The sequence below is a fragment of the Macaca nemestrina genome, chromosome 12 (assembly GCF_043159975.1).
Source record: "Macaca nemestrina isolate mMacNem1 chromosome 12, mMacNem.hap1, whole genome shotgun sequence".
Taxonomy (NCBI): domain Eukaryota; kingdom Metazoa; phylum Chordata; class Mammalia; order Primates; family Cercopithecidae; genus Macaca; species Macaca nemestrina.
In genome coordinates, this window is record NC_092136.1 from 113,528,421 (window position 1) to 113,552,304 (window position 23,884).

The 23,884-nt window shown below is 45.8% G+C and overlaps 1 protein-coding gene across 9 annotated transcripts in view; it reads right to left on the reverse strand.

Moving 5' to 3' along the window:
- The window catches only part of LOC105493586 (dopamine receptor D2), a 239,580-nt gene extending 219,798 nt beyond the window's left edge, over window positions 1-19,782 (reverse strand). For 5 of the 9 annotated variants that reach the window (XM_071075589.1, XM_071075590.1, XM_071075595.1 and 2 more), the window contains exons 1-2: window positions 19,687-19,782; window positions 3,853-3,940 (exon numbers count right to left, since the gene is read on the reverse strand). The gene's annotated coding sequence lies outside the window, so the exon portion shown is untranslated. Of the gene's footprint in view, window positions 1-3,852; window positions 3,941-16,309; window positions 16,401-16,756; window positions 16,931-17,368; window positions 17,475-19,648; window positions 19,665-19,686 lie in introns of those variants that run through there. The other 4 variants (XM_071075593.1, XM_071075592.1, XM_071075588.1 and 1 more) reach the window with 4 other exon arrangements.
- Window positions 19,783-23,884: the final 4,102 nt, after the last annotated feature.

A 23,884-nucleotide genomic window follows, 5' to 3' on the forward strand; every position in this document is an offset into this window, starting at 1 on the left:
TTATGTGTTGTGTTATATGAAATTAGAGCATGTGTTTATGTCCACATTCACTCTGATTTTTATCAACACTGACATGTGTTGAAGACAATCCATTAGTGTTTCAGTAAGAGTCCAAATATTGAGTAGAATGTCAGAATTGCTTAGCTGTTTGTGCAGGAATTTTCAAACAAAATCAGGTTTGTTACAATTTATTTGTTTTTTAATAAATCTGTGGACTTGGCCCTCCTGGGGAGGGCTTTGGATGAACAGTTAGGGCTTCATAGGATTTTGGAGCCAGGAATGACAGCAAAAGCATTTTTAGAAGATAAATATTTTATTGAGTGCAGAGTGGATAATGTGGGAAAGAAACTGGAGGTGCCAATAAGCCAGTTAGAGGGCTTTACAAAGATTCAGAGAGTGTGAGGACCTGGAGCAATAGCAATGAAAATTGGAGAAAGACAGGGGAAATAAATATATTGAAAAAGGAGGTAATAGCTGGCGAAAAGGGAAAAAAGAGAAAATATATTGACATCTTACATCTGGGTACCAGGGAGGACAGAGGCCTGTTGGGGTGTTAAGAGGAGCTGCTGGGGAAGAAGGAAAGTGACAATGACACTCCATGTTTGCAAAAGCCAGGACAGCAGAGAGGACATCGTTCTTAGTGGGAAAACTGTGTTTCCAAGGTGTAGAAGCTGAAATATGGTCAATATGTCTGTAAAACAAAGAAACACATATGCCACCCTGAGAGGGGCCTCCTGGAGACCACCGTGGTATCCAGTAAAGAGCACAGCAGGTGGGGTCAGGAGGATCTGCTTCTGAACCCAGGTTCTCCCCTTATGAGCTATGTGACCTTAGGAAATTGATCTAACCTTTCTGGGGCTTCAGTTTCCTCCTCTATAAAATCAAATCAACAATAGATTCAGTGTTCACTAAACGGAAGTAATTATTTCTTCTTGAGTCTTTTTTTAATATAATTTTTTATTTTTAAAATTTAATCTACTTATTTATTTATTTTGAGACTGGCTTTCGAGACTGGCCAATTTTCATATTTTTGGTAGAGGTGGGGTTGCACCATGTTGCCAAGACTGGTCTTGAACTCCTGGGCTCAAGCAATCCTCCCGCCTCAGCCTCCCAAATTGCTGGGATTATAGGCATGAGCCACTGTGCCCAGCGCTGTTCTTGGTTCTTCAAGACTATTCCCCAAACATCTTCAAAACAGCCATTCTTAGAATCACAAGGGAAATCATTTTTAATCTCCTCTCCCTTGGCCCATCTGTATAACAAAGATAATATTGTTTACATCTGTGGTTCTCAAATGTTATCTATGCATCAAAATCATTTGAAATATTTGTAAGATACAGATTCCTGTGCCCTAATTCAAGAACTTCTGATTCAGTACTTCTGGGCGAGAAGCCAGGCATCAATATCTTTCTAGTTGAGAACCACTAATCTACATCAAAAAGCTGGAGTGGAGATTAAATAAAATGAGCATGGCAAACCCACATAGCACAGTTCCTGGCACACAGTGCTTGTTTAGTAAGTGGTACTGGTTGGGAGTGGTGGGGATGGTGATGGGGTGGGCCATGGAAGTGGGCAGGGTGATGGAGGGTGATGGTGATGGATGTTGGGTTTGTTAATGGAGGTGGTAAGTGATGATCAGGGGTGGTGGGTGGTGGAGGCCAGGTTGTTGAAGATCCTTGACTCAGCAAGAAGATTGAGACTTTGGTGACGCATGAGGAGGCAGTGAATGGGACACTCCCAGTGGAAACAAGTCTTCATTCTTGCTTCCATTAGGGATTTGTTCCTGGACTAAATAAGAGGAGAGGCAGCTCTTTGGAGATTAATTCTCCTTTCCCCAGAAGTAAGAAATACAACTGAAATTACAAACTGCAAAACTGTATTATGACCTGCAAAATAGATTAATTGTATCAAACCATGTCTTGCAACACCAGCAAAGATCAAACTACTTTAAGATCAGCACATTGGTGTGTTGTATGCACAGAGGCTTGATGCCAAGACCACGGGGAGAAGGATTCAGCAGTGACTCTGGACTCAAGCTCTAGAGACAAGACCCCTGACTATTCCAGAAGTTCACTTTGTTTACAAATTCTGATCAACCCCAGTCCAGACCTCGCTTACAAATTTCTACCCTACAACCACTCTATCACAAAAACTCATTAACTTCCCCATTTTGAGCCACCACTGAGTCTCTGTCAAAACAATGCTCCCTCAAGCCGTGAAAGAAGGAGCATTGTTTTGAGCATTATTAAACATGCTGTGAAAGAGGGAGCATTGTTTTCCAGTGGTCTTTGTAAGAAGGTTTCAACAGGCAGGCAGGGACCCATGCCTTTTGCTCTTAGGCTGTCAGCTTGGTTCATGGAGACAGCCTGTCCAGTACCTGCACTCACTGAGTATGGAAAATGGCTCATTGTGGACCAAGCACTTCAGAGCAGCCAGTAAGAATCAGAATTTTGGGACATTTAGCTAAATATTCAAAGTTAAATGTATGAGAGTCTTTTCATATATGTTTTGAAAAGCAGCCAGGGGTCCAGAGGATACCTCCACAGGATGCTTGCCTTTCAACACTTGGGAGCTCTCTGGGCACTTCTTGAAGAGAAATGGTGGGTGGAAGGATGGCGGCAGCACGTTTCTTGTCTGAAGGGCCCATGACTGGAGGAAGAGCATCCCTGAGGAGCCTGCAGGTGGTGGCGGGGGGCAGGAGTGCTCTGAGGGTGACCCAGGGCACCTACCTGCTTCTCCTCCTCAGCCCCAGCTCCTGCTCTAGAGGGCTGCACATTCGCTAACCCTCCAGCCTTTGCCCGTGCTGCTTGTGAATCGATGTCTCAGTCTGCTTAGACAGCTATAACAAAATGCCATAATCTGGTGGCTTAGAAACCACAGAAATTTATTTCTTACAGTTCTGGGAGCTGGGAAGTCCAAAGTCAAGGCTCTTGCAGATTTGACATCTGAAGAGGGCTCACTTTCTGGTTCATAGATAACACCTTCCCACTATGCCCTCACTTGGTGGAAGGGGCAAGACAGTTCTTGGGGGTCTCTTTCATAAGGACACTAATCCCATTCATGAGGGCTCCATCCTCATTACTTAATCACCCCCAAAGGCCCCACCTCCTACTACCATCAACTTGGGAGTTTTCAACATAGGAATTCTGGAGGGACATAAACATTGAGCCCCTAGCAATAGGTAGTAAGGTTATGATGGTTTAATATTCAAACAGAAAGGAGTGAACCATACAGGCAAATGGGAACTTCCTTACCATTTGGTTTGGGAGATTTACCATTACCTCAAAGCAGAACTTGAATAGCCAAATTTACGCAAGTACATTTTCCTTTTTTTTTTTTTTCCAGTGAGTTGTTTCAAAAAGTTCTTAGTAGTTGTCTACATAAAAGCCTTTTGTGGTTTTCTGATAACCCAATGCTGTCCACCATACCCCAACATGTAAAATATGGGCCCTCTCAAGGGTGACCCCATCTCCCTGTTGCCTTAGGAGTCTGCTCCCAGTGTAATTATAGCCTCTCTTTCACTCCCAAAACTGTTTCAGTTTGGGTATTAAGTTATGTGGTGACCCTAGTAGTAATCTGATATTGTCAAAGGAGAAATAATGATATGGAACATATGTTGAATATGTAAATTTGTTATTATTTTTTATTGAGCATTAATTTTGTGTGTGTGTGTGTGTGTGTGTGTGTGTGTGTGTGTGTGTGTAGACACACATATATTTTCAGTCCTCACCAACACTCTGGGAAATTAAGCAAAATTAATGTTCCCATTTTATATTTGAAAAGAAATCAAGGCACAGAATAAATAACTTGCCCAATATTGCACAATGTAACTTCAGAACCTGCACTCCTTACCACTATTTATTGCTGCCTCCTGAGATGCTGGATCTTTACTCCAGAGAATCTGGGTGGTCAGAGAGGGTTTGATTTAGACATAGTGGTCCTGAAACAGGAATAAGAGAAAGAAGATGAATTCAAAGTGGAAATACAGAAAAATAAATGGTCCCCTCTTATATTTATTTCTTATAGCTGCCATTTCTAGGGCTGCAGATGGCAGTCCTAGGAAATAAATACAGGATGTCTTGATGGCTGAAGACAACAGAAATTTAGGCCAGGCATGAAGACTCATGCCTGTAACCCCAGTGCTTTGGGAGGCCAAGAGTTCGAGACCAGCCTGGGCAACATAGTGAGACCCCCATCTCTACACAAAAATTTTTAAAAATTAGCCAGGCATAGTAGCGCATGCCTGTAGCTATTTAGCTACTCAAGAGACTGAGGTGGGAAGATTGCTTGAGCTAGGAGTTTGAGGTTACAGTGAGCTATGATCATGCCACTGTACTCCAGCCTGGGTGACAAAGTGAGACCCTGTCTCTAAAAAAATTATATATATATATTCCTCTCACAGTTCTGGAGGTTAGAAGGCCAAAATCAAGGAGGAGGACCTTCCCTTGCCTCTTCCAGCTTCTGGTAGCTCAAGGCACCACTTGATTTCTGATAGCATCACTTCAATCCCTTTTCCCATCTTTGCCTTCTTCTATGTGCCTGTGTCTCTAATCTTCCTCTGTCTTTCTCTTCTAGGGACATCTGTCATTGGATTCAGGAACCACCCTATATTCAGAATGATCTCATCTTGAGATCCTTAAGTTAACTATGTCTGCAAAGACCCCTTGTCTGAATAAAGTCACATTCACAGTTTCCAGGAATTTGGACCTGAATATGTGTTTTCCAGTTGGGGATCACCATTCAATCCACTAGGCCTCTGGACATGCATGACAGGGCATGTAGCTCCTGTAATCTGTATAAATCTAGGTCTAAATGTATTCCTTTGAGCCCATCTTGAGAGGCCTTTTTTTTCCCCCTCTTCAGAGTTGCTTAAGTTTCCCTTCTTAAGATTCTCAAGAAAACTTCCCAAGTTACCAACAGCAAGAAGTATTTTCTTCATTTCTAGAAAACCCCAGAACTGAAGGGAGGCCGAGATGTTAGAAGGAAGCAACACCATTCCTCATCCTAAAAGCCCTGCTTTTCTTCTGCCTGCCTGGACATTCTCCACCAAGCCCAGTGTCACTCTTTGAGGCTTCCTGAAACCATCCTCTCACCCACCCCTACTCACAACCTCATCAGAGACACAGTCAGCTTTCTGCTGACTTTCACTAATCAGCTGTGTGACTTCAGGCTGCTCTTCAAGTTTCTAGGCTTGTTTCCTCCTCTGGAAAGAAGGAACAAAAAGAAAAAAGAAAGAGAGAGGTGGGGAGGAGGGAGAGAAGGAGGGAAGGAGGGAAGGAGGGAAGAAAGAAGGAAGGAAGGAAAGAAGGAAGGAAGGAAGGAAGGAAGGAAGGAAGGAAGGAAGGAAGGAAGGAAGGAAGGAAGGAAGGAAGGAAGGAAGACAGGCCGGCCAGTCTTGAAGGTCTCTAATATCCTAGCCATAGCATTAAGGTTGTTGAGCCAGGGAACCGCATCTCTAAGATCTCCATCTTGTCCTTATTTCCCTGCTTAGAAAATCATTGCATCTTCTTCTCCCAGTCTAGGCCTGGTTTGCCCTCTTCTCCTTCCTCCAAAGGGCTCTCTCTAAAGCTGATCTTATTCATCCCTTAAACCAAGTCTTCACTACCTCTTGCAGATCTCTGCCTCCAGTCAGAACTCCCCAATTCTAATTCCCAGGCCCAGAGCTCTTTTCTCTCCCCTGAAGGAGACAGAGCAGAATTCTCTATTCCTTTACTCATCTCTTGTTTCCTCACCAGTAATTAACTTTATTATTATTTAATAAAGATACATAGAGGACATTCCTAGCAAAGCACAACAAATACTTGGCTCTAAATATCAACATTTGGAATTCACACATCCCACTATCACCAGAAAGTGATTATTAGAAGGAAGAATTTGCTGTAGGGTTTTTATGCCTTTCCTGTTAGAGGTGACAGATGGTTCCCAACAACAAAAAAAATACCAGTCACTCTTGATAAAATATGTGCACGCCAAACGAAAAAGACAGAGATGGACAGCAAATTGGCAGCCATTACCACTACAGTTTATATTTGGCATTTGAAGACACTGATTATATATACAGAAGTCACATCATGCCATAATAAAGTCCTTTCTTGATTTAAAAAAAAAAAAAAAAGCAAACAGGATGGGTGCTCATGACTGTAATCCCAAATACTTTGGGAGGCCGAGGCAGGTGGATCACCTGAGGTCAAGAGTTCGAGACCAGCCTGGCCAACATAGTGAAACCTCATCTCTACTAAAAGTACAAAAACCAGCCAGGTGTGGTGGTGGGCGCCTGTAACCCAAGCTACTTGGGAGGCTGAGGCAGGAGAATCACTTGAACCCGGGAGGCAGAGGTTGCAGTGAGCCAAGATCATGCCACCGTATTCCAGTCTCAAAAAAAAAAAAAAAAGAAAAAGAAAAGAAAGAAAAAGAAAAGAAAAGAAAAGAAAGTAAGCAAACAAATCTTTATATGTTCAGTAGTTTTTCCACCAGAATTCAAGCTCAACACTAGACTTTTCAGTTCAAACGCAAGCAAATGGTAATCTTGCAGCCTGTAAGGGCCTAGGGCTAAAAGTTAACCACTTTAACATCCTAAGGAACACGAGTTGGGGAGGCCAGCACCATGAGTTTCAGGGGATCAGTTGCTTCAAGTAGCTGCCACCCTATGCCTACCGTCCTACCTCCTTCAGGGTCTGACTTTAAAATTTCCACAATGGCCTCTCATCTTGGTCTGCACCATAATGTCAACAGTGTTAATAAAATAAAATTTCCCAAACTTGCTAAGGGTAGCGGCTGTTTCATCCCCACACCTGCTACCACCCCCATCCCAGCAGAAGGTCTGTGAGCTACAGAGCCAGTCCTGTGTCCTCTCAGCCCACCCCCTCCCTGCTCAGAAGCTCGGCCAATGGGATAACCTTTGGGTAGCCACAGGACTACTCTCCCTACAGATCTCACAGCAGAACTGGAAAGGTTTCATCAACGGCTAGGAAGCAGAAAAACATCAGGTAGGAAAAAAGTCAAGTGAGTTGTTCTCTTTGAAGCTTGCCCTAGGGAGTCTCTGCAAGCCATTATTCTGAAGCCTAGAAGCAGTGCCCTCCCCAGGGTGCCTTGCTTGAACAAATACTGAGAGACAAAAAAAAAAAAAGGCTCAATTTCAGAGCTTCCAAAGGCCCCTGAAGAGGCTGGAGTTCCCTCCAACAGCACGGTGACTTTGTGTGTGCAAAGCAATTATAGGAGTTGAATGTCAGAGGAAACAGGGGTGAAATCTAAGCACCACCCCAATAGAAAGTACAGATGTTAGTAGTCACCACCTTGTGGCTCCCCCAAAAGCCCAGATAGCTCCAAAGTGAACAGGTTTCCATTCATTCAGTATTTAATAATAGGCGTCAAGTGTTTCAGCAGCCCCTGTCCTACTGGAACTGTTTTAATGGGGAAATAAATAAGCAAATTTGTCATCTTACAACACCTGGTAAGTTTTCTCAGCCACACTCAAGTCGAGGTGTTGAGCATGCACAGAGAGTGGGGAAGACCCAAAGCCCAAGGCAGGAGGCGGTTCCTGGAGAAAGTCATATCTGAACAGAAGGAAGAAGATCTGGCCAGGGGATCGGATGAAGGAATAGGTGTCCAGGCAGCTTGCCTTACACACTAGGAGGGACAAACTCTGCCATATTCTATGCCATTGAAAGAAGTTCCGTTTAGCTGGAACAGAGGACAGGAGGGAGGGCTAGAGAGTGAAGAGACTGGAAAAGGAGGCCATAGCTGGGTGCTGGATTGCAGGCACCATAAGGAGTTTGGACATCTCCTAAAGGTATCTGGAGAGTCCGCAGCGCGGGAGGAGGAGGAGAGGAGCAAATGATGGGATTGGATCTGCAATTTAGGATGATTTCTCTTCCAAGGAGCACCGTGCCCTCGGACTCTTTGTTGTCTTTGACACACTCAGAGCTGCTGTCATGGTAATTGTTAAAAAATAAAACTTTAAGAAAATGAAAACCTGAAGGTAGAAAATGGAAGATGGAAGAACTCCCTTAATAACTCTGAGGGTCACTATGGGAAGCCAGCCTAAGACCACAGGGTCAGAAGTTGTCTAGAATCCACAGCCGAAAATATGTCCTCTGCTCCTCCAAAGCCAGGGAAAGATCTGGCCCCCCAGCCTGCCCTGGAGGAAAGGGGCGATGCTACACACAGCCTGGGCTCCCTCTTTGCTGCCCCCAGGCCGAGCTTGTTAAAATCTCCATCATTTTCCAGCCAACTGAACTGCATCAGATGAGCCTGAGTCTGCGTTTATAAAACACGAGAAGAGCCCCTCTCTATACAGCTACACCCCCTCCACCCCACCCTCTGCCAATCCCAAGAGATAAGCCCATCTCTCTGCCCTCAGTTGGGTTGCTCTGGGAGCCTTTATGGGGTGCAGTGGCCCCCAGACTACGGGGCTATCACTGAAGTTGATGCCTTTCCTACAGGGACAAGGAACCCAGCAGACCTGCCTCCTGCCTCGGTCTGCCACCTGGGGAAGGCAGGGTTCTCCCTTTGAGCCTAAAGAGTTTTCTGCCCCAGGGCTGAGAGTGTGAGTGGAAGTCAGGAGGAACCAGCTGTAGGTGAAGCCCTAGGAACGGCCTTCTGGTCAACCTCCAGCAGGTCTCAGCTCCTCTTTCTGCTCCCATGGAAAGACTCAGAAATGGGGTATTTGGCATCATTTTGCCTGAAGAAGAGATGGAAGGGCTTGGAGGTACATACAATGGTGAAAGAGTAAAGAGGAGACCAAAACTCTTCCAGGGAAGGCAGGTCCAAATGACCCACTTAATTATAAATGATCTAAGCCTCAAGTGACAAGAGGAATCAGACAATGACCGAAGACTCTCCACCCCATGGGGGAATAGCATTTTCTTGTGCAATTCAGAACACTAGAGGTTGGTGATGTTAAGAGATGTCTTATTTCAGGCAAAAATAGATGTTAAATAGGGCTCCCTAGATGCATGTATAGATGTATGTAAAGATGTATAGATTCGTGTATAGATAATTCTCATTTGTACAGAGCTTCTATAGTTTGCAAGCTTTATCACCATCATATTGGATCTTCTTCACAAACCAAATGAGGTAAAAAAGCAAAGTATCATTACTACTACCTTGTGACAGGTGAGGAAACTGGAAGGAGGTTGAGTGAAACAGGTGTTACATAGCAGAAAGGATATAAGATTTAGAATCTAAAGACCCGAATTCAAGCCCTGCCTCTCCCACCAACTAGATTGCAAACATAATTGTGTCTGTATATTATATTTAATTCTTAAAAGTGTGACTATATTTCCCTTATTTTCAAGTTCTTATGAAAAGAATGGGCACCTTATTCTTGCACCCATATGTGGTTAACACAGGTAACATTATCTCAAGACTCCCCACAAATAATTGCCCTTTAAGTTAATGTGTGCAAAGAGTTTTGGGTAGTGCCTAGCATGTAGTAAGTAGCATATGAGTGTTAACTATTATGGTTTATCTCTTTGTCCCCAGCACCCACACCGTGTCTGGCACATGCTAGGTGTTTCATAAATACAAGCTGATAGAATGACTGAAAGGTATTTACTGTCCAGTGTAGGAAACAGACATATAAGCAAATAATGGCAATAGGAGTGAGGTGAGTGCTATGGAAGGTATGTATCATTGTGTGGTGGTGGGGAGTGGAATAAGAAGTTGCTCACTGCAAGAGGAAGGGTGAGGGAGGGTGCACTGAGGAGGTAAAAAATATGCACTGACCCATTTGTAAGGGCTTAAAGACTTCAGAGAAGGACATGAGTTAAAGAGAGTGGAGAAAGAATCTCTTAGGCAGGAAGTTAAGCGTGCAGAAAAGTCGGTAGTCTTGATGCAGTAGCATGTACTCAGAGAAGAGTGACTGACTCAGTGTGGCTGGGAAGTAGAGTGTCAGGGACATCGTGGGGGAAGAAGAGATTGGAGCCACGGCCAGATGTGAACAACTTTGAACGTCAGACTAAGGAATTTGGATCTTATTCTCTAGCAGAAATGCAGAGCCAGTGAAGGGATTGTAAGCCAAAGAAAGAATATTTGTATCATTGGAAGGCCGATCTTATGGATTTTCAGCAAAATGGCATCGAGAAAAGCAAGACTGGAGGCAGAGAGACAAGCTAGGAAACTATTTCCATAATCCAGGTAAAATATAAGAAGAGGCTGAGCTTAGATTATGACCACTGAGACCTTGAAGAGGAGACAGATTAGAAATGTATTTAGGAAATGTCATCAGAGAACTTTGTAAGCTACTAAACATGTTGGGAAAAACAAGGAAAGAGGCAAAGATGATGTCAAGGACTTAAGCTTGTGTGACTGGATAAACAGAAGCCCCACTAACCGAGTTAGAAAATGCTGGCATGAGAGCAAATGAGAAGTCCCCCGTCTGGACACTCTGTGTTTGAAGTTTTTGCTCAGTGTGCACAGGAAGCTGTCCAATAGCTGTTGAACCAGAGCAGACTGGAAAGAGCCTGGGAAGGAGTCCACCCTGGTGTTGTAGGTCTAGGGTCATCAATGGACAAGTGATATAGCTTAAGCCATGGGAGAGGATGAGATCAGTCAGAGTGAGAATCTAACCTGTGTTGGCCATGCATGGAAGCAACAGCAAGATGCTCATTCCACCCAAGAACTTAAAAATAGAAAAACACAGTCACTCCGCTAAGAACTAAATAGTATTATACAGACGCAATAAATGTGAGGAGCTCATTGTGGGAGTAAAATGAGATGTCTGTGCCTAAGGAATTTGAGAAGGCTTAAAATGTCCATCAGCATGGCTTGCTGTAACCTCCTGTCTGTGGACCTAGTCTTTGGCAAGGAGGTTGGCATTGCTGCAGCTATCTTTTTTTTTTTTTTTTTTTTTTGAGGCGGAGTCTCGCTCTGTCGCCCAGGCTGGAGTGCAGTGGCGCGATCTCGGCTCACTGCAAGCTCCACCTCCCGGGTTCCCGCCATTCTCCTGCCTCAGCCTCCCGAGTAGCTGGGACTACAGGCGCCGCCACCACGCCCGGCTAATTTTTTTGTATTTTTAGTGGAGACGGGGTTTCATTGTGTTAGCCAGGATGGTCTCGATCTCCTGACCTCGTGATCCGCCCGTCTCGGCCTCCCAAAGTGCTGGGATTACAGGCTTGAGCCACCGCGCCCGGCCTGCTGCAGCTATCTTAACAGCAGCCTAAAGAAGAGACAATAGGCTGAGAGCATCTCAAATAAACCAAGCCAGGGCCAAGTCTAAACCATGTTCCAATCCTGGCCTTTTGTGGTTATACAATCAAATAAATTCCTGTTATTGTTTGCAGTTGAGTTGGGTCAGATTTTCTGGTCATTGCAGCCAAAAGCATGCTAGGGTGGTACGCTCAGTGAGCCTGGAAGCACAGCAAGCGGAGGAAGTGAATAAGTCCCAGTAGGAATGCACCTCTCCAGGGACCAGGGTACTTGAGTCTGAGGGTCAGGGCGTGTTCCCCATGCTTTCTGCTTGGACAGGATCTGGATCTTTGCTTTCTGTTTTCAGAATTCCGGACTCATCTGCAACATAGTTTCTATGGCTCCCTTAAGAGTGTAGAAGTCTCTTTGGCCTCTTGTCTCATTAGGACCAAATTGGGTCATAGCTTTTCCTGAACTAGTTCTGAGGCCAGGACCAATTCACATTGGCCTGGATTCCAAAAGCCAAGGGAGTGCGGTTACTCTTAGGCCCTTTAGGCCCAACCTCAGAGCCAAGGGTGGCAGCAGTCCCTCAATTACAGGGGCTGTGTGGGCAAGGCTTGGGCAAAACTGCAATAATCACCAGGTGAAGGGGAAGTGGATGTCAGGGAGGCCACCATGACGTCCACTAGACTAACCAGCTTTACCACCTTCTGGATATAAGTTGGCTTCCTATTTGGACCTGCCAGAGGAAAGCACAAAAACACTACCAATTCAAATCTTATGGTCCAGAATGTATTTCCTACCAGTAAGGCTGTTTTCATTTATGAGGGGCTGCTGTATCAGGTAAATGTAAGAATATTTCGTGATTTAATACAATGAAGTTTTCCTTACACAGATACACTCTAAACAGTGGCAAGGTGAGTGACAATGAGCACTCTGCTCCAGAGATGGCAGGGTCCCTGTCTGCTTCGAAGCCATTTCAAAGGTTGTCCTGGACAGCAACATACAGCCTGCACATGGGCCAAGAGAGAGGGAAGCAGTGAGAGGGGAGCCTTACGGCTCAAGCCTGGCAGCAGAGTGCCTTACTTCAGCCCGTAATCGTATGCCATACATAGCAGTGGTGAAGCCTGGGAGAGCCCCTCCATCCCATTTGAACTGCCTGAGAGAGAGAAAACAAACAAACAAACAAAAAACAGAAGAGGATAGAACTCTGGAGAGTAATAAAACAATCTGTAAGCCAAGGATAAAAAGAAGTCACAAAGAAGATTAAGATGGGTTATCAGAGAACTAAAGACAAAAACCAGAGTGGAGACAGAGATTAAAGGAAGAGGAAGTTCCAAGAAGGGGAACAAGAACACTTAACCATCTCCCCTCTCATTAGATGGTGCTGAGGATTAAAGGAGCTGGGAAATGTGAAATTGTTACCAAAATGGTGAAACCACTGTAGCCATGTGCTAGACAGCCTCTGATAACGTGCCTGCCTCTGGGGCCTCTTGAGAGCCCAGCCTGTAACATTCAGCCCCTGGAATTGCCAGCCCCGCCCTGCTCCCTCCCTTTCTGGACTCCCAGCAGATGGGGTAGCAGGGAAGGTTGAACAGCTACCACCTAGGGCCTGCAAAAATGCCCTGTGGTTCCAGAACCTCAGGCAGAGTCTCCAAAGTTGAGCTGCCCCTAAATCTGCAAGAGGCCGTTGCATCTCTAAGATACAATGTCAATGTCCTGTGCTCTCCAGGAAAATACCCACCCCTTAATCACACTGGACCAGACTGGGCTGCACTTGTACTTGAAGAGGAGAAAGACGAGAGAGAATAAATACAAGAAATCTTTTGTACAGGAGGGTGGGGTGGGACGGTTGGAGGAGTGTTTCAAAAGCTTTTCTAAATTTAATATGTCATTTTCTAATTGTATTTCATAATTGTGTAATTATCCCCAAGTATTTTTCTTTAAGTAATAGAACTAGTAATTACATACTAATTGAATGTGTAATCTCATCATTAGGATAGGTAAATATATAATAGTGTGATGATGAGAAGGTAATTAAAATTCCAAGGATGACTCTGCCATAAAAACATATGGCATGTTCCTGCCGCTGTCCCAGGATTCCATTCTCCAGCAGGCTTTGAAATCCCACCTGGACAGAAGAGATAAGCTCCAAGGCCTAGGAAACGTGTAATGAGACAGCACATTCCCCACTGAGCATACAGGCCATGGGGAGTAGTTTTGTCTGCCTCTCTCTCCACAACCCTTCCCAAAATACTTCCTTTGGATTTCCCACTTTCACACCATTCCCCATTAGGAAGGAAGCCTAGACTTGCAGAATGGCTCGATAAGGGCTGTCTGACTCCCCCAACCCTGCCTGAATGCAGAGCTCTGACAGGAGTAGGTTGGCCATGAAGACAGGCTCAAATGATGCATGAAGAAAAATAAATATATTCACCCCAGAGCAGATGTGGTACCCACAACCAACATGGATCTGTGTGTGAGGCTTCTGCATGGGCAGAGGCTGCTATTTTTAGGGAGACCCACTGAGCCGGATTGTGCAGGAGGTTCCAGCCACCTGGATGGCCCCATGATGGAGGCCGAGGGCTGGCCTCAGGCACAGCACCAGCTTCCTGCCCCATCTATGACAAGGACTTCCTCCTCGACCAAACATTACTCATTACTCCGATGAGCCCCCATCCTTGGCCAACTTTAGCAAAGTTTTAGCAAAGAATCCTGCTGAGCCAGTTTACTGAGAATCCCCCCGCCTAGATATCAAGTTCCTCTTCCCCATACTCTGGATACCTAAGCAAGTTCCTCTTAGTGATTTTCCATCTACTTCCTCGCCCTGTCGTTGGTATAAACCCCCACTCGTCCCTTTTGCATTTAGAGTTGAGTTTACTCTCTCTTCCCTGTTGCAATAGTCTTGAATAAAGTATTTCTTGCCATTTTGGACAAGCATTGTGTATTTTTTTTCTTTAACTGCTAAAACCCAGGGACATGGACCATGAACAAACCTGTCTAATCTGAGATGACACTCATGGCCTTACCTAGAGGGTGACAGGTGTCCTCCTGGGGTAAGCTAAAGATGCTAAGAAAGCACAGATGAAAACGGACATTGACCTGGACATAGTCAGTGGGAGATGGGCGCAGTAGAGGGGTCAAGGTAGAGGGGAGTGTGAGGTGGCTGGTCACCGTGTGCCTCACTGGGGAGGTGATAACATGGCCTTTTCAACAGGGTGGAGACCATGAAGAAAACAGTCAGCGGAGACAAGGCTGGAGGGGGTGGGCCAAAGAGCCTTACAACCTTCATCAAAGTTCAGACTTTCCTGAGGATGGCCTTTTTTACTAACTTGGAAAAGGTGTAAGTCCAGATGGATAGAAAGATGGATAGAAAGACAGACTGAAGGATGATGATGGATGGGAAGATCCTGGATATCACACTGGACCTAAAGCAAAACAATCCCTGGCCTCCACCAAGGCTATGATATTCTTCTTCTGAATCCCTAGTCCCAGAAGATCAGGGCCAGCAAGGTAGAGACTAGGACCCAGGCAAGGCCCAGTGCTCTCTCTGCTCTGTGTGCCCCTCCTGAGGAAAGCAAGGACTTCCCTTGTCTATCTACTACTTTTTTATTTTTTTTTTTATTTTTTATAATTTCAACTTTAATTTTAGATTCAAGGGGCACATGTGCAGGTTTGTTACCTGGGTATATTACATGATGCTGAAGTTTGCGGCGCAAATGATCCTGTCACGCAGGTACTGAGCATGGTACCTGATAGTTTTTCAACCCTTGCCCACTCCCTTCCTCCCCACTCTGGTAGTCCCCAGTTTCTATTGCTGCCATCTTTATGTCCATGAGTACCAAATGTTTAACTCCCACTTGTAAATGAGAACATGAGATATTTGGTTTTCTGTCCCTGTGTTAATTTGCTTAGGGTAATGGCCTCTAGCTTTATTCATGTTGCTGCAAAGGAAATTATTTCATTCTTTTTTATGGCTGCATAATATTCCATGCTATATATGTACCACATTTTCCTTATCCAATCCACCATTAATGGGCACCTTGGCTGATTCCATGCTTTTGCTATTGTGAATATAACAAATAGTAAAGTGCTATGATGAACATATGTGCATGTGTCTTTTTGGTAAAACTATTTTCTTTCACACAATACTTCTTAAATGCACTAGTCACTTCACATAGACACACACATTCCAAAGGCCTCACATCACACAACAGCACCAAGGCCCTTGACTTCCATGTCCCAGAAGGACCTCTCCAAGCCAACAGGCTCAAAGAGAAAGTTTCTTTCTTTCTTTCTTTCTTTCTTTCTTTCTTTTCCTTCTTTCTTTCTTTCTTTCCTTCTTTCTTTCCTTCTTTCTTTCTTTCTTTTCTCTTTCTCCCTCTCTTTTTCCCTCTCCCTTTTTCTTTCTTTCTGTCTCTCTCTCTCTTTCTTTCTTGACAGAGTCTCGATCTGTTGCCCATCCTGGAGTGCAGTGGCACAATCTCAGCTCACTGTAACATCTGTGTCCTTGGCTCAAGTGACTCTCCCACCTCAGCCTCCTGAGTAACTGAGATCTCAGGCATGTACCACCATGCTCACCTAACTTTTGTATTTTTAGTAGAGACAGGATTTCACCCTGTTAGCCAGGCTGGTCTCGAACTCCTGGCCTCAAGTGATCTGCCCACCTCGGCCTCCCAAAGTGCTGGGATTACAGGCGCAAGTCACTGTGCCCAACCGAGAGAATTTCTTAACATCAGATATGTAGATTGATTTTCCCCCATGATCATATTAAAAAATGAGGAAGCTGCCTTAAGATTTGGTTTGTGGCCCTCAGAAATCTCAAAGGCACATGGGGCTACAACCCAGTGTGACAGGGCAGAGGTGGGTCACATGCTCGCCTTTGGAGCAGGAACACTGAAGTGAGGCTTGAGTGACAGAGAGGAGGAGGAAGGGTGGCTCCCTGCAGGGAACCCAGTGGAACCCCTCAGTGACAGCTTTGGCGTGGGAGGGAAGGGAAGGGAAGGGTAGATGAATGTCAGAAACTGGAAGACAGTAAGTGGAGCTCCTACCTAAGCATATTAAGTATTTTCTCTGCATAGCAGTCAGATGAGAGTTGAGTTGGGACTTGACCCACTGTCCCCAGATGCTAGCAATCTGTTACAAGACTCCCTAGTCACTTAGCCTGAAGAATACTTATTACCTGTCTTCTTTTTTGTTTTCTTCTGAGCTGTCCTTTTAATAACATGACAAATTCGGCCCACATGCATACAGAAATTCCCATGCAGATGTTGGCAGCTTTGTTCCACCATGGCAAGGCTGTCAGGTGCAGAAAGCATGAAAACAGAGGGATCCTTGACACAGAAGGTCTTCCACGCCACTCCTGCAGGATTAGGGATTGGCTTCCTGACACTTTCTTGGAAGCCTGGGGTCCAAACTACAGGCACCGAAGCCACAAATGCCAGCCCCTGGCCAGATGGTTTAAACCCCATCCCATTTATTCAGAAAAGTAACAGTTGCCTGGGTTTAGACATTTTCTTTAGGAAGGTTTCTATAATCACCTGCCTCAGAGGCACACACAATAGGGCACATGTTAGTAACAATACAGCAGTGCATTAAAGTAAATTACATTTTAAAAGATATTATCTACCTCAGACGTCTCTCCCGCTAGGTCTGGAAGGTGGGGCAGGACAGCTCCCAGCTGAGTCATTACCAGGGGCTTCTTTGGAGAAATCAGCTGGTGCGCAAGAGCAGAGGGGAGAGAGGGTGTGCCTGGAAGCTTGAAGATGCGCTGAGATCCCTGAGCATAGCTGGGGTCCTGAGACCTGCTGCCCAGCTCTGGTGTCTCTGCCTCTAGTCTTTTTGTCTGAGCACTCGTGTGTCACAGGGGACGGGTGTGGCAGGGAGAGCATAGGCTCCTGAGTCACACAGATGTGAACTCAAGCCTTGGCTTCACTGTTACAAGTTGGGGGACCTAGAGAAATATACTCTACCTCTCTGAGCTTTCTCCTTTTTTTCAGTAAAATAAAATAGAAATACAAACTCGTGAGACTGTAGTAAAGACTAAATCACTTTCAGATAGATCACCTTTATTGTTACATAGAGAATGAATGAGGCGGGAGAGAAACTGGAGGTGGAGGGCTATATGGGAGAATATTGCAAATAGCCTGAGCAAGAGATGACCAGGACCTAAACTAAAGCAACTGCAAGAAGAGGGAGAGAAAAGAAGGAACACACATGCTATTAAGGATACAGTACTTACATGGCTTGGTCACCAGGGGTATGTAGAGGATGAGAGGAATAGAGTAGATGCACATGGGTTGGGGGACACTGAAGTGCCTTGCTGAGATTGGAAGCCATGTGTTTGCAGTAGATCCAACTTACACGGCTCTGATTTTCTACAACGTTTAAGTATAGGAACGATAATGGTAAATGGTTAGAGATCTAAGGGATGAGAGAAGGGGTTAAGGTGGGTCAGGTGGAGAGGGTTAAGGTGAGTCAGGTGGAGAGGTTTAGGGTAGGATGGGGAGAAGGTTAGGGTAAGACAGGTGGAGAGGGTTCGGACGGGTCAGGTGGAGAGGGTTAAGATAGGTCAGGTGGAGAGGGTTAGGGTGAGATGAAGAGAGGGTTAGGGTGGGTCAAGTGGAGAGAGTTAGGGTGGGTCACCGGAGAGGGTTAGGTGGGTCAGGTGGAGAGAGTTAGGGCGGGACAGAGGATAGGGTTAAGATGGGTCAGGTGGAGAGGGTTAGGGTGAGATGAGGAGAGGGTGAGGGTAGGTCAGGTGGAAAGGGTTAGGGTGAGATGAGGAGGGGGGTTAGGGTGGGTCAGTGGAGAGGGTTAAGGTGGTTCAGGTGGAGAGCATTAAGGTGAGATAGAGGGAGAGGGTTGTCTGTGATTGGTGATTGTATCTGTTACAGAGAACTCCCAGCTGGGTAGGGAATGGACTAAAGCCATGGGTGAGATGATGTCCTAGAGTTTCAGGAGTGAAGCCATGCTAGCTGATGACAATGTGCAAGGTTTGAGTAAAGGCATCAGTGAGATTTTTGAGCCCAGGAGATCAAAGATCCCAGAAGCCATGCACTAACTGCTATACAATACTGCCTATTTTAAAAGGCTTAGAGACAACTGGAAAGAGAAGACATGCACATGCAAAGCTCGGGGAGCCTCAGGATTGTGAGATGATGATTAGCTGGGGAACCCACAAGGGCTGTGTGGAGCATATGCTATTTAAAATGGGCATCATGGCCCAGCTCGGTGGCTCTTCCCTGTAATCCCAGTACTTTGGGAGGCCAATGCGGGAGGATCACTTGAGCCCAGGAGTTTGAGACAGCTTGGGCAACATAATGGGACCTCATCCCTAAAAAATATACAAAAATTAGCCAAGAGTGGTGGTGCACACCTGTAGTCCCAGCTACTTGGGAGGCTGAGATGAGAGAATTGCATGAGACTGGGAGGTAGAGGCTGCAGTGAGTCATGATCATGCCACTGCACTCCAACCTGGGTGACAGAGTGAGACCCTATCTCAAAAAAATTATGTGTGTGTATGTGTGTGCGTGTACGTGTGTGTATATATGTATACAGCATCAGAGAGTAAATCGGCAATACTTGGCAATGCAAAGATTAGAGGAAGCAAGTCAGAGAGGATAGCATGATGCCTCAATTATTACAAAGGCCTTCTAACTAGACTTCCTGACCCAGAGTTTCCCCCAAGAAGCTGAATATAGAGTCAGAAATGTTGATTTTAATCCTAGCTATTCTGCTTAAAATTTCGTGACTTTGGATATGTCACAACTCTTTTGAGCCTTACTTTTCTCAACCATAAAATAGAGATAAGAATATTGTTATGGGTTACAAGATTGAATGAAAAGGTGATTTGTAAACAGCACAGATCAATGATTCTAGACCTGCCTGAATATTGAAATTACCTGGAGTGATTGCTAAAATACAGATTTCTGGTGACACTCAGCCATTACCAGCAGGAAAGAGGTCTTTTGACCTCTGTCTCTGCCCACACTCCAAGCTGCTGCCAGGCCCCCATTGACTGAGCCGAACCAGGAGCTGGCCAGCAAAACAGCGTGCGACTTGTGGGGCTCATTCTCCCGGCACATAAACACAAGGGGACAAACAGAATAATTAGCACTCTCCCCTTCTCCAAAGCTCCCAGAGACTCTCCACTGCCTTCTAAATAAAGTCTAATCTCCATAACTGAAGGTTCAAGCCCCTTTATAATCCGCACCATCTTTCCACACTCTCCTTTCCACTCACTGCTAACACAACTGTGGCTGCAATGGTAGTCAGTCAGCACCACGTGTTTCCTGGCCCATTGAGTCTTCTGCCATTCCACCTGCCGGTATGCTCTCCCCAGCCCCTTTTCTCTTAGGAGAACCTTCTCAGCCTCAATTCAAGGTCTGTCTGTGAGGGCATCTCTAATAACCTCCAACTGAGAAAGATCCTCCTATCCCTCGGCCCCTCTCTAGAGATCGCATTTGTACCACTTGTATGATTCACCAAGGCCCACCTTACACCTGCCATCCGTCCCCACCTTTCCCTGTGGTTAAGTCATTTGTATCCATGTATTACCAGAGAAGGGACCAAAATGGAGGAAGGTGAAGAAGATGGCACAGTCCCCATTGCTTCCGGGTTCTTCATCACCAACTTTCCCGCGGCCGGGAAAGTGCAGGACAACCGAGCATGCGCCAGGTGACGTCAATCTGAAGAAATCGAAACTTACCCGGCGACGCCTACGGAGACACCCCATCACGCCCTTATCCCGCCCACTGCCCTCCCCCTTCCAGTACCAATGCATAAAAGTCCCCTGCGGGCAGAGGCCAGTGCGACTTCCCTGGCCCCATACCTGAGGACCTGAGAACTTCGCCGGAGAGTGTGTGCATATTTGCAATAAAAGGCTGCCGCTTTCTTATGTACTTTGGCCTCATGTTTAATTATTTAGCTCTCCTAAATTAAATTAAAACAACCTCCTCTATGAGATTGAAAGCTCCTTGAGGATAGAAACTATGTATTTTATGTCCTTCCATTGCCCAGCCAATTCCCAACGTTTGTGTTGGCCTAGGACACCTCCACCTCCTTTCCCTGGCTCACAGACTCCTGTGCCTTCTCTAAGATCCAGCTCAAATGCCAACTCCCCTAGTTCCTCCAAGCATAGCCATTTATCTCCCCCTTTCTTCTACCAGAGGACTGTAAATGTGTCTCTGTCCCCCTACCCCTTTCCCACCCAGGCAGTCAGTGTCCTGGTTAGGAGTGCACACTCTGCAGCCCGTCTGCCTGAGTTCAAACCCTGAGACTCTATATCACTCAAAAGCTGTGCAACATTGAGAAATGCCTATGCCTGTTTCTTCATTTTACTCACCATAGGAAATGAGTTTATATGTGTAAAGCTCTTAGCATGGTGCTGCCATATATATTAAATGCTGAATAAATGTTAGCTATTAATAATAACACTTTAAGCTCCTAAAAAGGCAAGACCTGTGTCTTAGCCTTTGCTTCCCTAGTGTATACACAATTCTTGATATTGATTGGTGCTCAGTATATATTTGTTGATAGCCTCAATGCATAGTCATTTAGAATTCAGTGAATATCTGGGTGGGTGGGTGGTCAAATGTAGGTACTTTGTAAATGCTGCTGGTTTGCACGAATACGTGAATCAGTAGGTATTCAATACATGCTGTCTGGTTAGTTCGTTGCTTAAAACAAATGAGTGAATGAGAAAAAGAATAACAGGTATTAAGTAAGAAGGTTGATTGGTTGCACGGTTCAATTAACAAGCAGATTTTCCACAAATAGCAGATGTTCCATAAATGTTGGCTGGCTGAGTAAATGAACAAACTCCCAAAATGTAACAGCAGCCTGGAGTCAAAGCCGAAAGGACATAGCTACAGCACCGGTCAGAGAGAGGGGGTGATAGACTTATCTCCTCCACGGTAACTGCCTCAGAAATTGTCCCCTTGTCCCTGCCATTTCTGAAGTTCTCCTACATCTGTCCTGGTGCTCACAGGTGATACAGGAACCTGTGGTAGGAAGAAGGGCTGGAGATGCACCAGCCTCTCCCTCTTCTCCCCACTCAGCCAAGGACCAGCCTACTCAAGACCCTGTGCCCCCAGTACCGGCCTCCACGCCCTGCCCCTCATGAGGAGAGCAACCTCCACCTCAGAGCGCATTAGGAGCAAAGTCTGTATTACCTCAGTCCCAGGGGGCTAATCACCTCACACATCCTTGGCCCCAATTTCTGGCTCTGCTTTTCCCCTGAGGCAGCCCCAGCAACCACATGTCTCTAGTTAATGAATTATTTTGCAACACGTCTGGAGATGCATGAACTAGAAATCTTACACATGTTGGAGGATTTTGCCATTTCTATTAAATATGCCATTCATTTGGTGGGTAATTAAATGTGCAATAATGGGCTCTAATTTCCATCTTAAATGACTTCCTAGGAGTAGCAGAAAGGAAGATGCAGGGTGTAATTTTCCGGAAGAACCTTTTTTTCCCCTAAAGCTTTTCATAAAGAAGAGGGAATTGAGGAAAATAAGGTTAGTTTGATAGTGCACCACATGTGGGTCTTCTGCAGTTGCCCCCAGCAGGGAGAGACTAAAGCCAGTAACACAGTAGCATCCCCCACCCTCGAAGCCCTGAGGCAGCCTAGGGAAGACTGTCCAAGGAGTCTGAGCTCAGGGGAGAGAAAAGAGCTTGGGCAGAAACAGGAGCCGGTAGTGAGGAGGAAGGGGGCATCTCCGCAGTCTCTGCCACAGATCCGAGAATGATAAGCCTTCTTCCTCCTCTCTGCACTTCCCCACTGTATGTGTGTGCTGTGTGTGAGCACACATAGGCACACACATGTGCACACGTATGCATGCACACACAAACATGCACACGAGCACGGGCTTCACTGTCCAGCACTAGCAGCAGCAATCTGAGCCAACTGCAGCGAGGCAGCCAGGAAGCAGGAGGGAAGAGAGGGGTCCACGCCGCATTGGCATGAAAAGGGCCAGGTGGGAAACACCGCTCCTGCGGGAGGTGCGTGGGCTTTGAGGTCACACACACCTGGCTGCAGATTCAGGTTCCAGCACTTGCTGTGAGCATATGGTCACTTAGCCTCTCGAGATTCAGCTTCCTCATCTGTAGGACGGGAGTAGTCAACCCAACTACCTGGTAACACCCCTGGCACACAGTAGTAAGCTCTCAATAAACCTGATTCCTACCTGCCCTTCTCTCCCTCAGTTGGCATTGAGGGTCAGCCTTGCTGGGGTCAACGTGCAATCTGCAGGCCAGCTCCTCCCCACCCCCACAGCATCTTGCCTCAGACTGGCCTGCACACTCCACTCCCTCTTCCCCTCCCTCCCTTCATCCCATCTCTAGATGGCCTTGACATCTCCACTTCAGTAGGAATGACACTTTCACCCTTTCTTGAGGCAGGGTTGAGATTTGCAGGGAGGCCAAAGACATCATAATCCAAATGGATTCCTGACGTGAATACAAAGGTAGCACCAGTCAGGAAGGGCAGACAAAGCAAACCTGTGGCACCTCCCTTTCCCTGTATGGTCTGGAGTGAGTTTACAGACTTCCTGGTCAGTACGCCGAGGCATCCCTCCCCTCAGAACCTTCAGGAGCTGACACCAGAGGGCATCAAGCAGGGCTTCTCCACTCCTGTGGTTATGAATTTGGAGGTCCCATTGACAGAGCTACTACCACTGGCCAGAGCCTCCCAGCTCCTGGGTCTCTTTCAAGTGGGCAGCTGGTTCAGCTCAGCTTGGCAGAACCCCTGCGTGGTAGACAAGGGTGCTGAGAGGAGGCTGAGAGCAGCAACAAATCAGATGTCTCCCTGCTCCTCTGCCTGGTCTCCATTCTGGGAATCTGGAAAGAAGATAAGCAAATTATTCTGAGTATCTCCCAGAATATCTCAGGATCTCAGGCCAGGAAATGGACTGTGTGATAGCTGAGGTGGAAGGAGGCCTGGGGTGGAGGTGAGTGGTCGGGGGAGACAAAATGAAAAGAAATTACCTGGTTGACTCAAAGCAGAGGCTCCACTCAAATTCAAAGGTAGACACGGGTGAAGGTGTGCTGGGGGTGAGGTTGGATCCTTTACAAGGCAAGATCAGACAAGAACAAAAAGGACCCGAGGACCATACCCAGCTATAGGGCCTGGGCCCCATTCAGCAGGGTAAAGGGCGCAGCATACAGCTCCCTCGAGCCAAAATTCTATTTATTCATTCTTTCAAGCACTCACTGTTCACTTACTCAATTACTCACCCAATATTTATGGATTGACAACTTTACACAAAGCAGACCATTCACGAGATAAACATGAGTTTGAGAGACAGGCAGACCTGGTTTGAGTCTCTATTCTGTCATTAACATTTACATGACTTTGACAAGTTACCTTGAAGTCTCTGGGCCTCAGTTTCCACATCACAGAATAGGGTTATTGTGCAGACCAAATGATAAAACACCTACACTGCTTAGTACGGGGTCTAGCACATAGTTTTGCATTAATTTAAAAATTTGTTATTGCTGTTATTTTGAAAGCAATGTGCTAAGATCTTAAGATGCTCAAAACATGAGATTATCCCCTTGTACAATCAGTGCATAAAATACACATTCTATAAAATTATGTCCCCAGGGAAGAGTGTTCTGTCCTTATTGTTGCCTACACTATCTGCCATAGAGTTTTGCACGTGATAGGTGCTGTTAGCTATTTGGCAAATGACCAAGGATAAACCAGTGTGAACCATTTCAATAATAATTAATGTAGGAGATCATAGCCTTA